Genomic DNA, 18,216 nt, shown 5'->3' with positions numbered 1-18,216 from the left:
TGAGCCCCTCCCCAAATGATTAACTGCGATTAACTTCCCTTTTCTCCCTCTAAAAAACTTTCATGGTCAAGCAGAATCTTGGGAGTTGGTTCTTGGATACAAGTCCTATTTCTCCCCATGTTGCTGGCCTCCTGAATAAAGCAATCTTTCCTTTCCAGTCAACACTTGCCTCTCGAGTATTGGCTTTGAAGTGGCAAACAGCCAAATCTGAGTTAGGTAATATATGTTTCTCTAGTTTCTTGTCGTCACTACTAATTCTGTGCTTTTTTTTGTTTGTTTCTGGATTGCTTATGGCTGATAAGTTATTCCCCAAATTTTGTTAGTCATACTTGTTTCTCTATTTGTCCATCTTAAGACCATGCAAACCAGGAAGGAGAACAGACTTTTACCTGGATGGGAAACAGCTCTTTGATATCCAAACTAGTAAGTTTTTGTGTTTCTGTTTTTACTCTTGACTTGCAGCTGAAATTGTAGATTTAAAGCTATAAATCTACATCTCTGTGTAATTTAGAAAGGCCTTTACCTCTCCGTGTATGAGTGTGAAATTGTAACTGAGCAAAGGGCTCATGTGCCAGCAGTACAGAAAGCCAAACTCTGGCAGTGGGAATTTGCAGCAAAGTAAGGATTTATTGCAGGGCACCAAGCAAGGGAGTGGGAGACAAGTCTCCACTCCAACTTGGTCTTTGAGTTAGGAGTTTTTTCAAGGGGGAGAACAAAGAGGCTGGGGTTAATCATCTTCTTGTGACATTTCTTAATTGTAGTTTTGGGAATCAGGATGTCTCTGGTTTGTGATTCTCTGGCCAAGTGGTCCATGGCTCAGAGGCCTATTAGCTCATCTTGCCCTGGAGAAACAACCTGAGTTTGTTTAAGTTAATAATGATATCTACAACAGCAATTTTAGTACATTAATGATGTTATCAACAACATCAGTTTTAGTCATCTGACTCTGGTTGATTAGTGTTTAGTTAGCGCAGGATTGAGGTCAGAGAAGAAAGAAAGGAAATAAAGTTTGGGTTAGAAAGAAAATCAAAAATTGGGTAAGGGAACTCGGCTTTAGGGGGACTCAGTTTCAGAATGTCTACCTATCTCCAGATGATATTAATAAATTAGATTATAGGGACTTCCCTAGTGGTGCAGTGGTTAAGAATCCGCCTGCCAATGTAGGGGACACGGGTTTGATCTCTGGTCCAGGAAGATCCCACATGCCGCGGAGCAACTAAGCCCTTGTGCCACAAGTACTGAGCCTGTGCTCTAGAGCCCGCGTGCCACAACTACTGAAGCCCGCATACCTAAAGCCCGTGCTCTGCAACAAGAGAAGCCACCACAATGAGAAGCCCACGCACTGCAATGAAGAGTAGCCCCTGCTCGCCACAACTAGAGAAAGCCCTCACACAGCAACGAAGACCCAATGCAGCCATAAATAAATAAATAACAATTTTAAAAATAAATAAATAAATAAATTAGATTATAACGACTTCTAAATTAAAGGAGCTCTGCTCTGATTGGCCTATAGAGATAACTAAGCACGCACGTAAATCAAATATTCCTAAAATTCTCTTAAAATAAGGAAACCAAGCATCTAATACTTTAAATGTGTTAAACTAAAAAAATTCTAACAGAATATATGGGGAGGCTTAAGGAAAATAGGGTTCTTCTAACAAGGTACAGATTCTTTGTGGCCTCCATTCCCTGTCTCTGGTGATAAGAATGTCCTTTTCTTCCAGGTGCAAAGAGGGCATCTTTCACATGGGAGTTTTACCTCTTGCTTTCAAGAAGAAAGGGGAGGTTAGAGTGCCCTTCTTGCGTCTGCTGTTTTACAAGTGCCTTTAGCTCAAAATAATCAGTAGGCCAAATCAGCATATTTTGAGGTGGCATGTTCTGAACCCCTTCAAGACTCATTTAACAATTTTGGTTTTAAGAAATAGCTATCTCTTCTCTGATTTATCAGTGTTAAGTATAATACAAATCTACATTTTGTTCTATTTGTATTTGTTTTTCCTAAACGTATGGAGGTTTACTGACCAAATAAGCTAACATTACTTCTACATAATGTTAATAAAGAAAAAAAGCAGCCCCTGACATCCAGGAGCTGGCCTGGTGCTATCTGCTGCTGGGCCTTGGTGTTGCTATGAGCTGGCTTGGCACTCACAGCTAGGTCTTAATGTTCTCCTGTTGGACATGAACTATTTCACAGAATGTCAACATCAGACAAGGCCACTCTGTGACCATGACAGATTAATACAAAAACAAGCCCACTCCAATAATCATGTCTGAACATAGACAAAACAAGAACATTGTCCAAGCCATACAATACCAAATATCTCTCTGGTCACCAGATAGTATATGACTGATACTGCTTTACCAATTATAGCTCTATGCTTGCATTAGTGTGCCCTCCCTATGAATAAGATGTATTGAGATAATCATAGATTATCCCCGCTTTCACCTAGAGTAAACCCTCTCTTCCTGTACCTTCTCCAAAATCACCCAACCAAATCCCTAGCTGTATAAGTCCTTTCTAACATCCTTTTACTGAGCCGCCCCACAGTTCCCTATGGTGTATGTTCTCTCCTGCTACAAAACCAAACTTGTTCAACTACAGGAGTGGTCCTGGTGGTCTTTGGCTGAAGGGCATTAACAATATTTAAGATTATGAAATGTAAATTTGTGCTCAACTAAATTGAATCATTATACTGACAACATTTTTATTTCAATAATAATTATATTTTGTAGTATGTATGTTTTGTAGTAACCTGAAGTTAATTTTCAAGTTCTTTAACTTAAAACATTAGACTGGGAATTCCCTGACAGTCCAGTAGTTAGGACTCTGTGCTTCCACTGCAGGGCAGCATGAGTTCAATCCCTGGTCAGGGAACTAAGAGCCCGCAAGCTGAGTGGCTTGGCCAAAAACAAAAACAAAAACAAAAAACAAAAAAAAACCAACATTGGACTGATATTAGGTTAATTACTAGATAATCATTGAATACCTAGATAACTTCTAAGTAATGTAGAATACTGTATTGTTGATTATTACTAAGCATAGTTTTAAGTATACATAGTTTTGCTTCTTAATTTTATGTGTTATAGAGAGGCTATAACTTGGGTCATGGTAATAAACATGTTCTGTTTGCCACTTTCAGAAGCTGAAAGAGATGTATGTGGCTGTAGAAAGGTGTAGTATATGTGTTCATGAGCTTTGCTAGTCTGCTAAAATGCTCCTGTACAAAAAGCAATTCTCATTTATCCATCCGCCAGTTTTCTCTGTACAATAGAAGTTAGTTGCTTTCGTTAAAGGTAGTCCAACATAAATGGCTGAGACTATTCCAGGAGCAATAGTAATAGAGAAATAAAACTATGTATGTCTTTTTTTTTTCCAAGGGAAAAAAAAAAGCTTTTGTCCTAAAGCAGAAATCCTCTTGTTTTCTCATCTCCAGATTTCTTAACACTTATATTGGAAATGGAACCAAAGAAAATTTAAAGACCTTTTTATTGATTTATTTAAAGTTAGCAATGATGACTCCATTGATGTTAACATAAATAACATCTTAGTATTATTATGAAATAGCTGTGATCTCATGGATCCAAGAGAGAACCACTGTCCTAAACACCAGTAGAGTGTCAGTTTGTTCCAGAATATTGAAGAGCATAATGCTGGGCAAAACTTAAAAGTTAATTTTATTTGCCTGTGCATTTGGCTGTTATAACAAAATACCACAGACGGGGTAGCTTACAAACAACAGAAATTTATTGCTCACAGCTCTAGAGGCTGGAAAGTCCAAGATCAAGGTGCCAGCATGGTCACTTTCTGGTGATGGCCCTCTTTCTGGTTCATTAGCAGGCACCTTCTCCCTGTGTCCTCACATGGTGGAAGGGGCCAGGGATCTCTGTGGAGTCTCTTTTATAAGGCACTCATCCCATTCTAAGCACCTCCCAAAGTTCCCATCTCTTAATATATTATCATCTTTGGGGGTTAGGTTTTTAACATATGAATTTTTGGAGGGGGGAGTGATACAATCGTTTAGACCATAGCACCTTGATTTATACTACCTGAGTTTGAAAAGAAGCTATGAAATTGGTGAGAGCTTTAGTGAAGCTCACTCTGTCTTGAACAGCTTGCTTTTATGACATTATTCCTCCAAGAGAGCAGTCAGCCACTTTGTGGCAAGTTGAGTATACCGGGCCTCTTCTATCCACTTGAGCACCTCCTGGAATTCTTTTGATCCATTATAACTATGAATGGTTACATGTAGCAAACCTGGACTGAGAAGGGTATGATTATCAATGGGTTCAGACCCCTCAGAGATAAAAGTTTGAGTTGCACTATCAGGTAAGCCACGCAGATCTGCTGGGGTAGTAGCTGAGGGTGAGGGGAATTTAGAATGCATAGTGGAAACCGTAAGCAAGACGAAAAGACAACCCTCAGAATGGGAGAAAATATTTGCAAATGAAAGAGCGGACCAAGGATTAATCTCCAAAATATACAAACAGCTCATGGAGCTCAATATCAAAAAACCAAACAATTCAATTAAAAAATAGCCGGAAGACCTCAATAGACATTTCACCAAAGAAGACATACAGATGGCCAACAGGCACATGAAAAGATGCTCAACATCACTAATTATTAGAGAAATGCAAATCAAAACTACAATGAGGTATCACCTCACACCGGTCAGAATGGCCATTATCAAAAAATCTAGAAACAATAAATGCTGGAAAGGGTGTGGTGAAAAGGGAACCCTCCTGCACTGGTGGTGGGAATGTAAACTGATACAGCCACTATAGAGAACAGTATGGAGGTTCCTTAAAAAACTAAAAATAGAACTACCATATGACCCAGCAATCCCACTACTGGGCATATACCCTGAGAAAACCATAATTCAAAAAGAGACATGTATCACAATGTCATTGCAGCACTATCTACAATAGCCAGGACATGGAAGCAACCTAAGTGTCCATCAACAGATGAATGGATAAAGAAGATGTGGCATATATATACAATGGAATATTACTCAGCCATAAAAAGAAACAAAATTGAGTTATCTGTATTGAGGTGGATGGACCTAGAGACGGTCATACAGAGTGAAGTAAGTCAGAAAGAGAAAAACAAATACCGTACGCTAACGCATATATATGGGATCTAAAAAAAAAAAAAAAATGGTACTGATGAACCTAGTGGCAGGGCAGGAATAAAGACGTAGATGAAGAGAATGGCCTTGAGGACATGGTTAGGAGAGGGGGAAGCTGGGGCAAAGTGAGACTAGCATCGACATATATACACTACTGAATGTAAAATAGCTAGTGGGAAGCTGCAGCATAGCACAGGGAGATCAGTTCGGTGCTTTGCAATGACCTACAGAGGGGGGATAGGGAGGATGCGAGGGAGGCTCAAGAGGGAGGGGATATGGGGACATATGTATGCATATGGCTGATTCACTTTGGTGTACAACAGAAACTAACACAGTATTGTGAAGCAATTATACTCCAATAAAGATTGAAAAAAAAAAAAAAGAATGCATAGTGGAGGAAGGAGAGGATGAGTACTAAATGAAGGCTTAGGATCAAATGCAGCAATAGATGCTGTAGTTCTTCCAACACACCTCCCTCAGGAAGAAAGTTTCCCCTCAGAAAGAGAGGCCCATGGGCAGCATGGAAGAGGTGCTCCCCGAACCTGTACAGTACAGAGAAGTAGGTCTGCACGGCACAATAGGTGGACTATGGCCGCTATGAGAAAGTGCCTCTCAGGTCTCTGACTACAGGGACCATAACTGACTGTAGGCCTCTGCTGCTGTGCTTGGAAATTCATCCTTATGTTTGTGCCAAGGCCATGCTTCCCTAACCAGTGACTGAGCACAGCAAGGATACTAAGGTAGGCCCCTTCCTGGGAGACTTGTTGCTCTTCTTATGGAGACTTCAGCTGGAAGGCTACCTGATGGCCTGGAAAAGTTTTTTTAGAACTGCATGGCTGTCTAAGCATTCCCCCCTTCCTCCCTTCCTCCCTTTCTCCCTCCCTCCCTCCCTTCCTTCCTTCCTCCTTCCTCCCTCTCTCCTTTCCTTCTTTCCTTCCTTCTTCCCTTCTTTCCTCCCTTCTTCCCTTCTTTCCTCCCTTCCTTCCTTCCTTCTCTCCTTCACTCAGGGTCAGAGTTGTACTGCAGTCTGACAGATCTCCCAGCCTTCTCTGGCTCCCTACCCATTTTCTCTCTCAAAGACATTTCCCTTAATAAATTCCTTGCACATTTAATCCTGTCTTGATGTCTGCTTTTCAGAGGACCCAGGAAATGAACTAACTAACAATCAGCCATCCATTCATCTATTTGTATAGAACCATGAGTTTATACTGATTCCCTCAATTTCACTCTATTATCATAGGGTTCATTCTAGCCTTCTTCCTTTCTGTATTTGAACTCGTTTCTGACAGTGAGAAATCTAGAAATTATTCACATATGTTTACTAAGTTTCTCTGTCTTAGAATGCACAAAAGGTAGTTTCAGAATTACTAACTTGCTCCATGGCAAAAAGCAAACTAACAAACTAGAGTTTAAAACTTGCTTACAGATATTTTGGATTTAACACCAAATGCAAAGGCAATAAGCACAAAAGTAAATAAGTGGGACTACATCAAACTAAAAAGCTTCTGCACACAAAACGAAACCATCAACAAAATGAAAAGGCAACCTATGGAGTAGGAGAAAATATTTGCAAATCATATATCTGATAAGGGGTTAATATTAAAAAATATAAGGAACTCATCAAACTCAATAGCAAAAGAACAAATAACCCAATTAAAAAATGGGCAAAGGGGCAAACTATTATATATAGAATGGATAAACAACAAGGTCCTACTGTACAGCATACGGAACTGTATTCAATATCCTGTGATAAACCATAATGGAAAAGAATACAGAAAAGAATGTATATATATGTATAACTGTCACTTTACTGTACAGCAGAAATTAATACAACATTGTAAATCAACCATACTTCAATAAAAAAATGGGCAAAGGTTCTGAATAGATATTTCTCCAAAGAAAACATACAAATGACCAACAGGTATGTGAAAAGGTGCTCAACGTTATTAACCATCAGAGAAATGCAAATCAAAACCACAATGAGATATCATCTCATACCTGTTATTTAGTTCATGATTTCAGTTATGGGCTAATTCCATTGCCAAGGAAAGTGCCAGACTGATCCATAGCCTAAACTGGAAGCCATATCCAAGATTAGACCTGCTGACCAATCCTATTTCAGTATATGTACTGCCGAACAAAGCACTGACCAATCCTATTTCAGTATATGTACTGCCGAACAAAGCACTGACCAATCCTAGCATATCAGTTCAGAAACCAGTTTACAATCCAGCCAGAATCCCAGCCAGTACCATCTCAGTATAATGTTGTACCCAGAGTTGTGTTGACACAGATAGACAAACATGTCCTCAGCTAAGAGATCAGCGCAACTCAAAACATAGTTAATGTGCCAGTCCACCTTGACATAGAAACCAAACAACTCCTGATTAACCCAGATTAGAGCCAAGGCCTGGTTTCTGATGGCCCAGAACCCAAAATATGCTAGCTCATTCCCAGACCCATTCACTCATTAATTTAGTCAACAAGCCTTTAGTGCAGGCCTACTAGGCTTCAGGGACTGTGGTAAGTGTTCACGCTTATCTGGGCATGGGAGGATTCCAGAGAGGCTTGCATCAATCACCCTAGTGGTGTAAATGTAGGGTCCAGCTCCTCTTCTTGTTGTGGTCAACACTTCCAGACTAGTGTCATCAGACAAATTCTCACAGATTTTTCTCATGACATCATATTCTGCTTAATCCCCTTATGGCAATTTTTAAAAAACGGTTTTTTATTTATTTGGTTGCACCGGGTCTTAGTTGTGGCAGGCAGTCTTCTTAGTTGCGGCAGGCGGGCTTCTTAGTTGCGGCTCGCTGGCTCCTTAGTTGTGGCTTGCTGGCTCCTTAGTTGTGGCATGAGAAATCTTAGTTGCGGCATGCATGTGGGATCTAGTTCTCTGACCAGGGATCGAACCCGGGCCCCCCGCATTGGGCGCACGGGGTCTTAACCACTGCGCCATCAGGGAAGTCCCCCCCATAACCTTTTTTTTTTTTTTTTTTTAAATGTTAGGTTGATTTATAAGAGCTGCTCTGGGCAGTTAACACAGTTTGTTTACAATGAGTAGTTATCTAACTCTGAACATATTGTATGTACATGGCAATTAGAAGTTGTCATGGTAAGAAAAAACCATAGCCCGCCTGCTTCAGCCAACACAAAAACAGCCAGAAACAGTAGGGGAAACGTAGGGACAAAGGTGGGGTTTGTTTTTATTATAAAAGAAAAAAAAAAAAACTCCTCAGGAATCTTAACAAAGGAAGGGAATATTTCACACTCAGAGACTAGACACCAGGACACAAAATTACAAGTGTTTTGACTCCAGACCTGTCCTCATCTCCTCCAACAGCAGACATGGGAAGGAGACAGCTGAAGCAAACAAGCAATTCTGTAAAACAAAGACTTAGAAACCCTACAAATATGATTAAAATCTAAACTTCTGTTTTGCTTTAAAAAAAATTTTTTTTTTTAATATATCAAAAGGCCTGCTTTGGTGACATGCTAGTCCCACCAGAAAATAACCCCCAAAGCCCCTTGTCAGTAACATGCTCAAGTTGACCAGCCAACTCATATTTCCAAACCCCTGTGTGTACAAGTACGTGTGTGTCTTATGAACCAAAGCCCCAGGGCTCAGGTGACTGCTGCTGCTTCCGAGGGCTGCCACAGCCAACCCCTGTCAGCCTCCCCAGAAGGGTGAGCAGGGCAGAGAAGCCCTGAAGCGGTAGTGAGGGGATAAGAGCCCAGCAGCCAACTTGTCAAGCACCCCACCACCACCCCCCCACCCCCCGCAAAAGGAGACCCTTATTCCTAACCAGACTACCAACTCAAATTTGGCTCCCCGTGACCAGAATGGTTTGTACTCCCTAAGGAGAAAACACACATTTATCTGCACACCCGCATATATAATTTTTTTGTTTTTACATTTAAATATAAAAATACTACTCTGCTTTGTGTTATAAATGGAGGAGCAAACAACACGGAACTCTTTCTTTTAAGGTAGGGCTATCCATCCATTTATGCTGAGCTTGTCAGGGCATTTAGCCCCAGGCAAGGGAAGCACCACACCAGGAGATCTAGGGCGTTTTCCTACCTGATTTCCCACCCTTCCTTCTCCCCTAATTCTCACTTTTAATAGAAAGTTGGTTATAACCTTTATAAGTAATGGAATTTCTCACCAAGAAAGGGAAATCCTAACCTTACCACAGAATCAAGCCCCCTGCCCCCCACTCAGCTACCACGCAGAGAAAGTCCTCCCCCTCCCTTCACAAATACTATGCCCTCTGTCCGGATAGCTATGCCTATTGGACAAACACACCTGATTAAATGGAAGCACTGGTTATGTTTCCCCAACCCCACCCCGACTAGTGCACTAGAAAGCTTCAGTGATAGGAAAAAAAAATGGGGGGGGGGGGCGTAGGTGGGTGTGAAGAGATTAAGAACTTGACCCCTCTATCCTGGCCAAAGAAAGCAAGAGTGAGGAATAAAAAAAGACCTTGATATCCCGCCCTTTGAGTTAACAGCTATTATGACAGGTGAGAGGGGCGAGAATGGGAGCAGGATGTAGGATTAGGAGGGGTTTTGATGGCTGCAAGTCTAGTCCACTTAGTTTTTGTACTGGAAGGGCTCGTCGCCAGTTTCGTTGAGAAGACACATGCGGATGAGGGCTTCTGTCACCGCAAAGGGGTCACAGTTGGCAGAGGGGCGACGGTCTTCAAAGTAACCCTTCTTCTCCTGGCCGACAGTCCGGGGAATGCGGATGCTAGCGCCACGGTTGGCCACACCGGCAGAGAAGCCGTTGATGTTGGAGGTTTCGTGGAATCCAGTTAGGTGCCGGGCGTTGTCCAGGCCCCCCTTGGGATCGTAGGCTCGGATGTGGTACTGGTGTCGCTTGCTTAGTTTCTCGATGGCCTCCTCGATGTACTTCAGACCATTCTCCTCTCGCATGGCCTTGGTGCTGAAGTTGGTGTGGCAGCCGGCACCATTCCAGTTCCCAGGAATGGGCTTAGGATCAAAGGTGGCAATCACTCTGAAGTCTTCACACACACGATGCAAGATGAAGCAGGCCACCCAGAGATGATCTCCCATGTCGATTCCTTCACAGGGCCCTATCTGGAATTCCCACTGGGCAGGCATGACCTCGGCATTCGTGCCCCCAATCTTGATGCCGGCATACAAGCAGGCCCGGTGGTGAGCCTCCACGATACCCCTGCCATAGGCTTTGTCTGCTCCCACACCACAGTAGTAGGGACCTTGGGGCCCAGGGAAGCCGTTGGAAGGCCAACCAAAGGGATGCCCATCTGTGCCCATGAGAGTATATTCCTGCTCCATTCCAAACCAGGGGCGCTGGTTGCTCACCATGTCCATTATCCGTTTACAGGTGTGCCTTAAATTGGTCTCTGCAGGCTTTCGGTTGTACTTGAAGACTTCACAGAACACCAGCTTGTTGGGGTCCTTGCGGAAAGGGTCCCAAAACATGGCAGCAGGGACAAGATACATGTCACTGTTGGAGCCTTCGGATTGAAAAGTACTAGAGCCATCAAAATTCCACTCCGGCAACTCTTCTATACACTTGGACTCACAGTCCAGGGTCCAGGTCCTGCAGCTCAGTCCTTCTCAAGTACCGTCAATCCAGATATACATAGCTTGGACTTTCTCACCCTGAGGCAGGGACATGTACACCTGCTTGATGCCTTTGTTCAAGTGGGAGCTCGCTGAGGTGGCCATGGTGGAAGGTGTTCTGGGCAGCGAGCAGGCGGCAGGGTGGGCAGGCCACGAGAGCAAGGTGCGGAGAGGAGAGGCGAGGAGGCCGGAAGAGCTGCTTATACAGCCGGCTCTTCTCCCATTCTCGGCTCTCCCCCATAACCTTTTGACCTAGTAGATTTCTATACTTGCTTATGACCATTCACTCAACACATTTATTAAATGTCTTTAGATTGCTAGGCCCTGGAGACACGAAAATACTGCCTTTAAGTAACTCACAGTCTTTAATTCTACCCAAGGAGATTAATAAATTAAAAAAAAAAAATTGGGCTTCCCTGGTGGCGCAGTGGTTGAGAATCTGCCTGCCAATGCAGGGGACACAGGTTTGAGCCCTGGTCTGGGAAGATCCCACATGCCGCGGAGCAACTGGGCCCGTGAGCCACAACTACTGAGCCTGCACGTCTGGAGCCTGTGCTCCACAACAAGAGAGGCCGCGACAGTGAGAGGCCCGCGCACCGCGATGAAGAGTGGCCCCTGCTCGCCGCAACTAGAGAAAGCCCTCGCACAGAAACGAAGACCCAACACAGCTAAAAATAAATAAATTAATTAAAAAAAACAAAAATACAAAACCACCAAAACTTGGGAAATGTTTAAAAACAAAAAACAAAAACTACTGCAGTTCTAAAATAAAGGTATAAGTTCTTTAATAAAGGTATCTTCAAAATTCTATGAGAGCCTAATAGACGAGTTGTTTCTTTTCTTTTCTTTCTTTTTTGTTTCTTTGGCCATGCCACGCGGCATGTGGGATCTTAGTTCCCCAACCAGGGATTGAACCTGCTCCCCCCCTTCATTGGAAGCATGGAGTCTTAACTGCTGCACCACCAGGGAAGTCCCAGAGTTTTTTTTTTAACGCTAGGAAGGTGTAGTTAGAGAAAGTGATTTCTCTACTGTTCTTTGAAAAATGACTAGGAGTTTAGTGAGAGAGAAAAACGTTACAAGAAAAGAAGCAGTCTGTGCCAAGGCATGCAGGCAGTAAGGAGACTAGGATGCCCCAAGGACAAATAGTTGGTGATGTTATGGAATGTCTTATTCTTTGGAGACACAATGGTTTATACCACTTAGGGATAATGAGATTTGTTCTAAACTTGACCCATGGATGTTTGACGCAAAGGACACTCGACAATATACAAACATATAATAAAAATTATGCCAACATTAGTGAATTTGGGAGGAAAGTATCTTATGAATTAAATTCCATCGATCCAGTTTAATTCCTTGATTAATACATAGACTGCATAATGGAGGCAAAATCCTCTGAGGTCAGAGTGGCAGGATCAGAAAGAATATTATTGGGATTAAAATGGCAGGATATAAACATCCTGCTGCTTCTACTTTTGTCACAATGAATTTTCCAAGGTCTCTGTACCTTATGTTATAGATTACCTTCCCCTCCTACAACACTGACTCACCTCTTTGTTACATGGAATTCCCCAAACTAGTGTCACAAACTTAAATGCCTACAAGTGCTAGGTGGATAGTATGAGTAAAGCTGGCTAAGTGGGATTGTAAACTAATAAGTATCTGCCTTGTACAAAGAGGGAAGCTGTTACTTTGCTCCAGCCAGTTGTTGCCATGTAGGAATACAGGCTAAGAACTGTCAGAACTCCAATATTTTCAAGAGAGAAGCCAGAAATCCTGATTTTTATTATGGGAACTTGTGATTTGGTAACTAGTTGGAAAAAACCCCAACCCTACAAGCAGGTCAAACAACATGTCTATGGGTCTGATTCTACCCCTGGGCACCAGTTGGTTAACTTTTCTAGTTTTCTATGATATCATACTTAAAGGAATGAAGGACTGTTCCATCTCCTGACATTACTGGCTTCCCAAATAAGGACTCAACCTCTTCCTCTTGTGAAGAACTATTTTGTACCACCCTCTAGTAATTGCAGAGTTTGCCCATTCCTTTAAGCATCAAGTTTTATGTTTAAAACCTCTCTTGTGATAACATGAACTATACCAGCAATCTTCCCCTCCACTCTTGAATTTCCCTGGCCACACCCTGTATGACCTCATGAATTGCCCTACCACCTTGGAATGACAACTCATGCCTCCATACCATTGCAATCACTTGCCTATTTCTTTGTATCATGCCCCATGATATCATGTATTAACCTCATTCAGGACTGCAACATAGGATGGGAAGTGGGAAGATAAAATCTGTATGGCATCACAAAAGCATGAGGTTGCTTGGGAAACTTCATGATGTCATAAGAAAATGTCTACATTAAAAGGGTCATAAAAGTTAGAGAAGGATGTGTAAATACTGTGATTTAGATCTCTTCAGAGTGAGTAAAAAGTATAAACTCAGTTTTCCAAGTATTTCAGGCAAACATCTATCATAGTGAAGTTTTATAGGAGATCTCTAAAGAGATTCTGCTTTCTGGATATACTGTCTATTCCTTAGGGGGAGTGAGAGGTTATCGTTTTTTTAACTTCATAAAATGAAAATCTAGTGATTGGGAATAAGATTTATATAACTACAGTCATTGCACATTATAAGGTTTTTTGCTGAACAGAAACAAAAATTATGAATGTAGCACACAATATTTATTTGATAATATTCCTTACTGCAGCATGACTGAATTTTTTGCTCACTAAATTCTTGTAATCTATGGAACAAATACTTCATACTACTTTGTTTCTAGTTTCTTCTTCTTTTTTTTTTAGGATTGCTAAGTGGGAGTAAAATTATCATTCTTAGGATACTATAAAACTTTTTGGGTAGAGATAGTCCAATTTTTAAAGTAGGGGACTCTTTAAATTATTGTCATTGTAACATGGATCTAGATATTGTTTTTACTGTCTATTGATTTACTCTTATTAATATTTGTCTCCTATGCAATGATCACTAATATCAGCAGGCAGAGGTCACAATTTCCATTCTCCTTCTAAAGGAAAAAAAGATAAAAACAAGATTCAAATCCCTTTGTCAAAATACTGAGAAAAAACATCCCCAACAACATGAATACCTAAGATAATTAGGTGATTGTCCTTTCATTCACTCATTCATTCAACAAATATGTATTGATTGTCTACTATATGTATCAGACACTGCGCTAGGCTCTGGGTAAATGGTGAAAAACAAATCAAATATGGTCTATACTCTCATGGATCTTCTGGTCTAGTGAAAGAGACAGACAAAAAACAATTAAGGAAAGAAGTGCATATATATGTATACCTATATATGTAAATGAGTTTCACATATATGTACATGTATATATACATATTATTATGGAGAATAATGGGAAGGAGGAGAGGAAAATTACTTTAGGTTGAGTAGTCAGAGTGGGTTTTTCTGAGGCAATGGCAAGCTGAGTACAAGTGAAGAAGGATCTGGCCATGTAAAATGTAGGGGAAATAGTGGTCTACTGAAGGGGGTACACTTGAGCAAAGGCCTTAGCTGGGAATGGTTTCTAAGAACAACAACAATAAAAAATCAACATGGCTAGAGCAGAAGCAAAAAGAACTACAAGTCTGCAACCTGTGGAATGAAAACCACATCCACAGAAAGATAGACAAAATGAAAAGGCAGAGGACTATGTACCAGATGAAGGAACAAGATAAAACCCCAGAAAAACAATTAAATGAAGTGGAGATGGGCAACCACCCAGAAAAAGAATTCAGAATAATGATAGTGAAGATGATCCAGGTCCTTGGAAAAAGAATGGAGGCAAAGGTTGAGAAAATGCAAGGAATGTTTAACAAAGACCTAGAAGAATTAAAGAACAAACACCTAGAAGAATTAAAGAACAAACAGATGAACACTACAATAACTGAAATGAAAAATACACTAGAAGGAATCAATAGCAGAAAAACTGAGGCAGAAGAAAGGATAAGTGACCTGGAAGACAGAATGGTGGAATTCACTGCCGTGGAACAGAATAAAGAAAAAAGAATGAAAAGAAATGAAGACAGCCTAAGAGACCTCTGGGACAACATTAAACGCACCAATATTCGCATTATAGGGGTCCTAGAAGGAGAGGAGAGAGAGAAAGGACTGAGAAAATATTTGAAGAGATTACAGTCAAAAACTTCCCTAACATGGGAAAGGAAATAGCCACCCAAGTTCAGGAAGCGCAGAGAGTCCCAGGCAGGATAAACCCAAGGAGAAACAAGCTGAGACCCACAGTAATCAAATTGACAAAAATTAAGGACAAAGAAAATTATTGAAAGCAACAAGGGAAAAACGACAAATAACATACAAGGAAACTTCCATAAGGTTAACAGCTGATTTCTCAGCAGACACTCTACAAGCCAGAAGGGACTGGCATAATATACTTAAAGTGATGAAAGGGAAGAACCTACAACCAAGATTACTCTACCTGGCAAGGATCTAATTCAGATTTGATGGAGAAATCAAAAGCTTTACAGACAAGCAAAAGCTAAGAGAATTCAGCACCACCAAACCAGCTCTACAACAAATGCTAAAGGAACTTCTCTAAGTGGGAAACACAAGAGAAGAAAAGGACCTACAAAAACAAAAACAAAACAATTAAGAAAATGGTAATAGGAATATATCGATAATCAACTTAAATGTGAATGGATTAAATGCTCCAACCAAAAGACACAGGCTCAGTGAATGGATACAAAAACAAGACCCATATATGTGCTGTCTACAAGAGACCCACTTCAGAACCAGGGACACATACAGACTGAAAGTGAGTGGATGGAAAATGATATTCCATGCAAATGGAAATCAAAAGAAAGCTGGAGTAGCAATACTCATATCAGATAAAATAGACTTTAAAATAAAGACTATTACAAGAGAAAAAGAAGGATACTACATAATGATCAAAGGATCAATCCAAGAAGAAGATATAACAATTATAAATATATATGCACCCAACATAGGAGCACCTCAATACATAAGGCAAATGCTAACAGTTATAAAAGAGGAAATAGACAGTAACACAATAACAGTGGGGAACTTTAACACCTCACTTATACCAATGGACATATCATCCAGACTGAAAATTAATAAGGAAAAGCAAGCTTTAAATGACACAATAGATAGATTTAATTGATATTTATAGGACATTCCATCCAAAAACAGCAGATTACACTTTCTTCACAAGTGCACATGGAACATTCTCCAGGATAGATCACATCTTGGGTCACAAATAAAGCCTCGGTAAATTTAAGAAAATTGAAATCATAACAAGCATCTTTTCTGACCACAGTGCTATGAGATTAGAAATAAATTACAGGGAAAACAACGTAAAAAACACAAACACATGGAGGCTAAAAAATACGTTACTAAATAACCAAGAGATCACTGAAGAAATCAAAGAGGAAATCAAACAACACCTAGAGACAAATGACAACAAAAACACGATGATCCAAAACCTATGGGATGCAGCAAAAGCAGTTCTAAGAGGGAAGTTTATATAGCAATACAATCCTACTTCAAGAAATAAGAAAAATCTCAAATAAACAATCTAACCTCACACCTAAAGGAACTAGAGAAAGAAGAACAAACAAAACCCAAAGTTAGTAGAAGGAAAGAAATCATAAAGATCAGAGCAGAAATAAACGAAATAGAAACAAAGAAAACAATAGCAAAGATCAATAAAACTAAAAGCTGGTTCTTTGAGAAGATAAACAAAACCCTTTAGCCAGACTCATCAAGAAAAAGAGGGAGAGGATTCAAATCAATAAGATTAGAAATGAAAAAGAAGTTACAATGGACACCACAGAAATACAAAACATCATAAGAGACTACTACAAGCAACTCTATGCCAATAAAATGGACAACCTGGAAGAAATGGACAAATTCTTAGAAAGGTATAACCTTGCAAGACTGAACCAGGAAAAAACAGAAAATATGAACAGACCAATCACAAGTAATGAAATTGAAACTGTGATTAAATCTTCCAACAAACAAAAGTCCAGGACCAGGTGGCTTCACAGGTGAATTCTATCAAACATTTAGAGAGGAGCTAACACCCATCCTTCTCAAACTCTTCCAAAAAATTGCAGAGGAAGGAACACATCCAAACTCATTCTACGAGGCCACCATCACCCTAATACCAAAATCAGACAAAGATACTACAAAAAAAGAAAATTACAGATCAATATCGCTGATGGAATATAGATGCAAAAATCCTCAGCAAAATACTAGCAAACAGAATCCAACAACACATTAAAAGGATCATACACCATGATCAAGTGGGATTTATCCCAGGGATGCAAGGATTCTTCACTATATGCAAGTCAATCAGTGTGATAAACCATATTAGCATATTGAAGAATAAAAACCATATGATCATCTCAATAGATGCAGAAAAAGCTTTTGACAAAATTCAATACCCATTTATGATCAAAACTCTCCAGAAAGTGGGCACTGAAGGAACCTACCTCAACATAATAAAGGCCATATATGACAAACCCACAGCAAACATCATTCTCAATGGTGAAAATCTGAGAGCATTTCCTCTAAGATCAGGAACAAGACAAGGATGTCCACTCTCACCACTATTATTCAACATAGTTTTGGAAGTTTCAGCCACAGCAATCAGAGAAGAAAAAGAAATAAAAAGAATACAAATTGGAAAAGAAGAAGTAAAACTGTCATTGTTTGCAGATGACATGATACTATACACAGAAAATCCTAAAGATGCCACCAGAAAACTACTAGAGCTAATCAATGAACTTGGTAAAGTTGCATGATACAAAATTAATGCACAGAAATCTCTTGCATTCCTATACACTAAGAACGAAAGATCAGAAAAAGAAATTAAGGAAACAATTCCATTCACCATTGCAACAAAAAGAATAAAATACCTAGGAATAAACCTACCTAAGGAGGTAAAAGACCTGTACTCAGAAAACTATAAGACACTGATGAAAGAAATCAAAGATGACCCAAACGGATGGAGAGAAATACCATGTTCTTGGATTGGAAGAATCAATATTGTGAAAATGACTATACTACCCAAAGCAATCTACAGATTCAATGCAATCCCTATCAAATTACCGATGGCAATTTTTACAGAACTAGAACAAAAAATCTTAAAATTTGTATGGAGACACAAAAGACCCCGAATAGCCAAAGCAATCTTGAGGGAAAAAAACGGAGCTGGAGGAATCAGGCTCCCTGACTTCAGACTATACTACAAAGTTACAGTAATCAAGACAATATGGTACTGGCACCAAAACAGAAATATAGATGAATGGAACAGGATCGAAAGCCCACAGATAAACCCACGCACCTATGGTCAACTAATCTATGACAAAGGAGGCAAGGATATACAATGGAGAAAAGACAGTCTCTTAATAAGTGGTGCTGGGAAAACTGGATAGCTACATGTAAAAGAATGAAATTAGAACATTCCCT

The 18,216-nt window shown here is 40.3% G+C and overlaps 1 protein-coding gene and 1 pseudogene across 2 annotated transcripts in view; both read right to left on the bottom strand.

Annotated features, from left to right (window-relative positions):
- The window catches only part of LOC309606615 (uncharacterized protein), a gene marked incomplete at its 5' end in the record, with an annotated part of 45,222 nt that overhangs the window by 16,333 nt on the left and 10,673 nt on the right, over positions 1–18,216 (bottom strand). The gene's annotated exons all lie outside the window — the stretch shown is intronic.
- On the bottom strand, positions 8,306–10,984 carry LOC309605548 (glutamine synthetase pseudogene; annotated as a pseudogene). Its single transcript has one exon. The product of its transcript is annotated as a glutamine synthetase pseudogene (transcript).

The sequence above is a fragment of the Balaenoptera borealis genome (genome assembly GCF_965194805.1).
Source record: "Balaenoptera borealis genome assembly, chromosome: 11".
In the NCBI taxonomy this organism is placed as follows: domain Eukaryota; kingdom Metazoa; phylum Chordata; class Mammalia; order Artiodactyla; family Balaenopteridae; genus Balaenoptera; species Balaenoptera borealis.
Note: the sequence above shows the minus strand (reverse complement) of the source record. Positions and strands in the feature narration are given on the sequence as shown.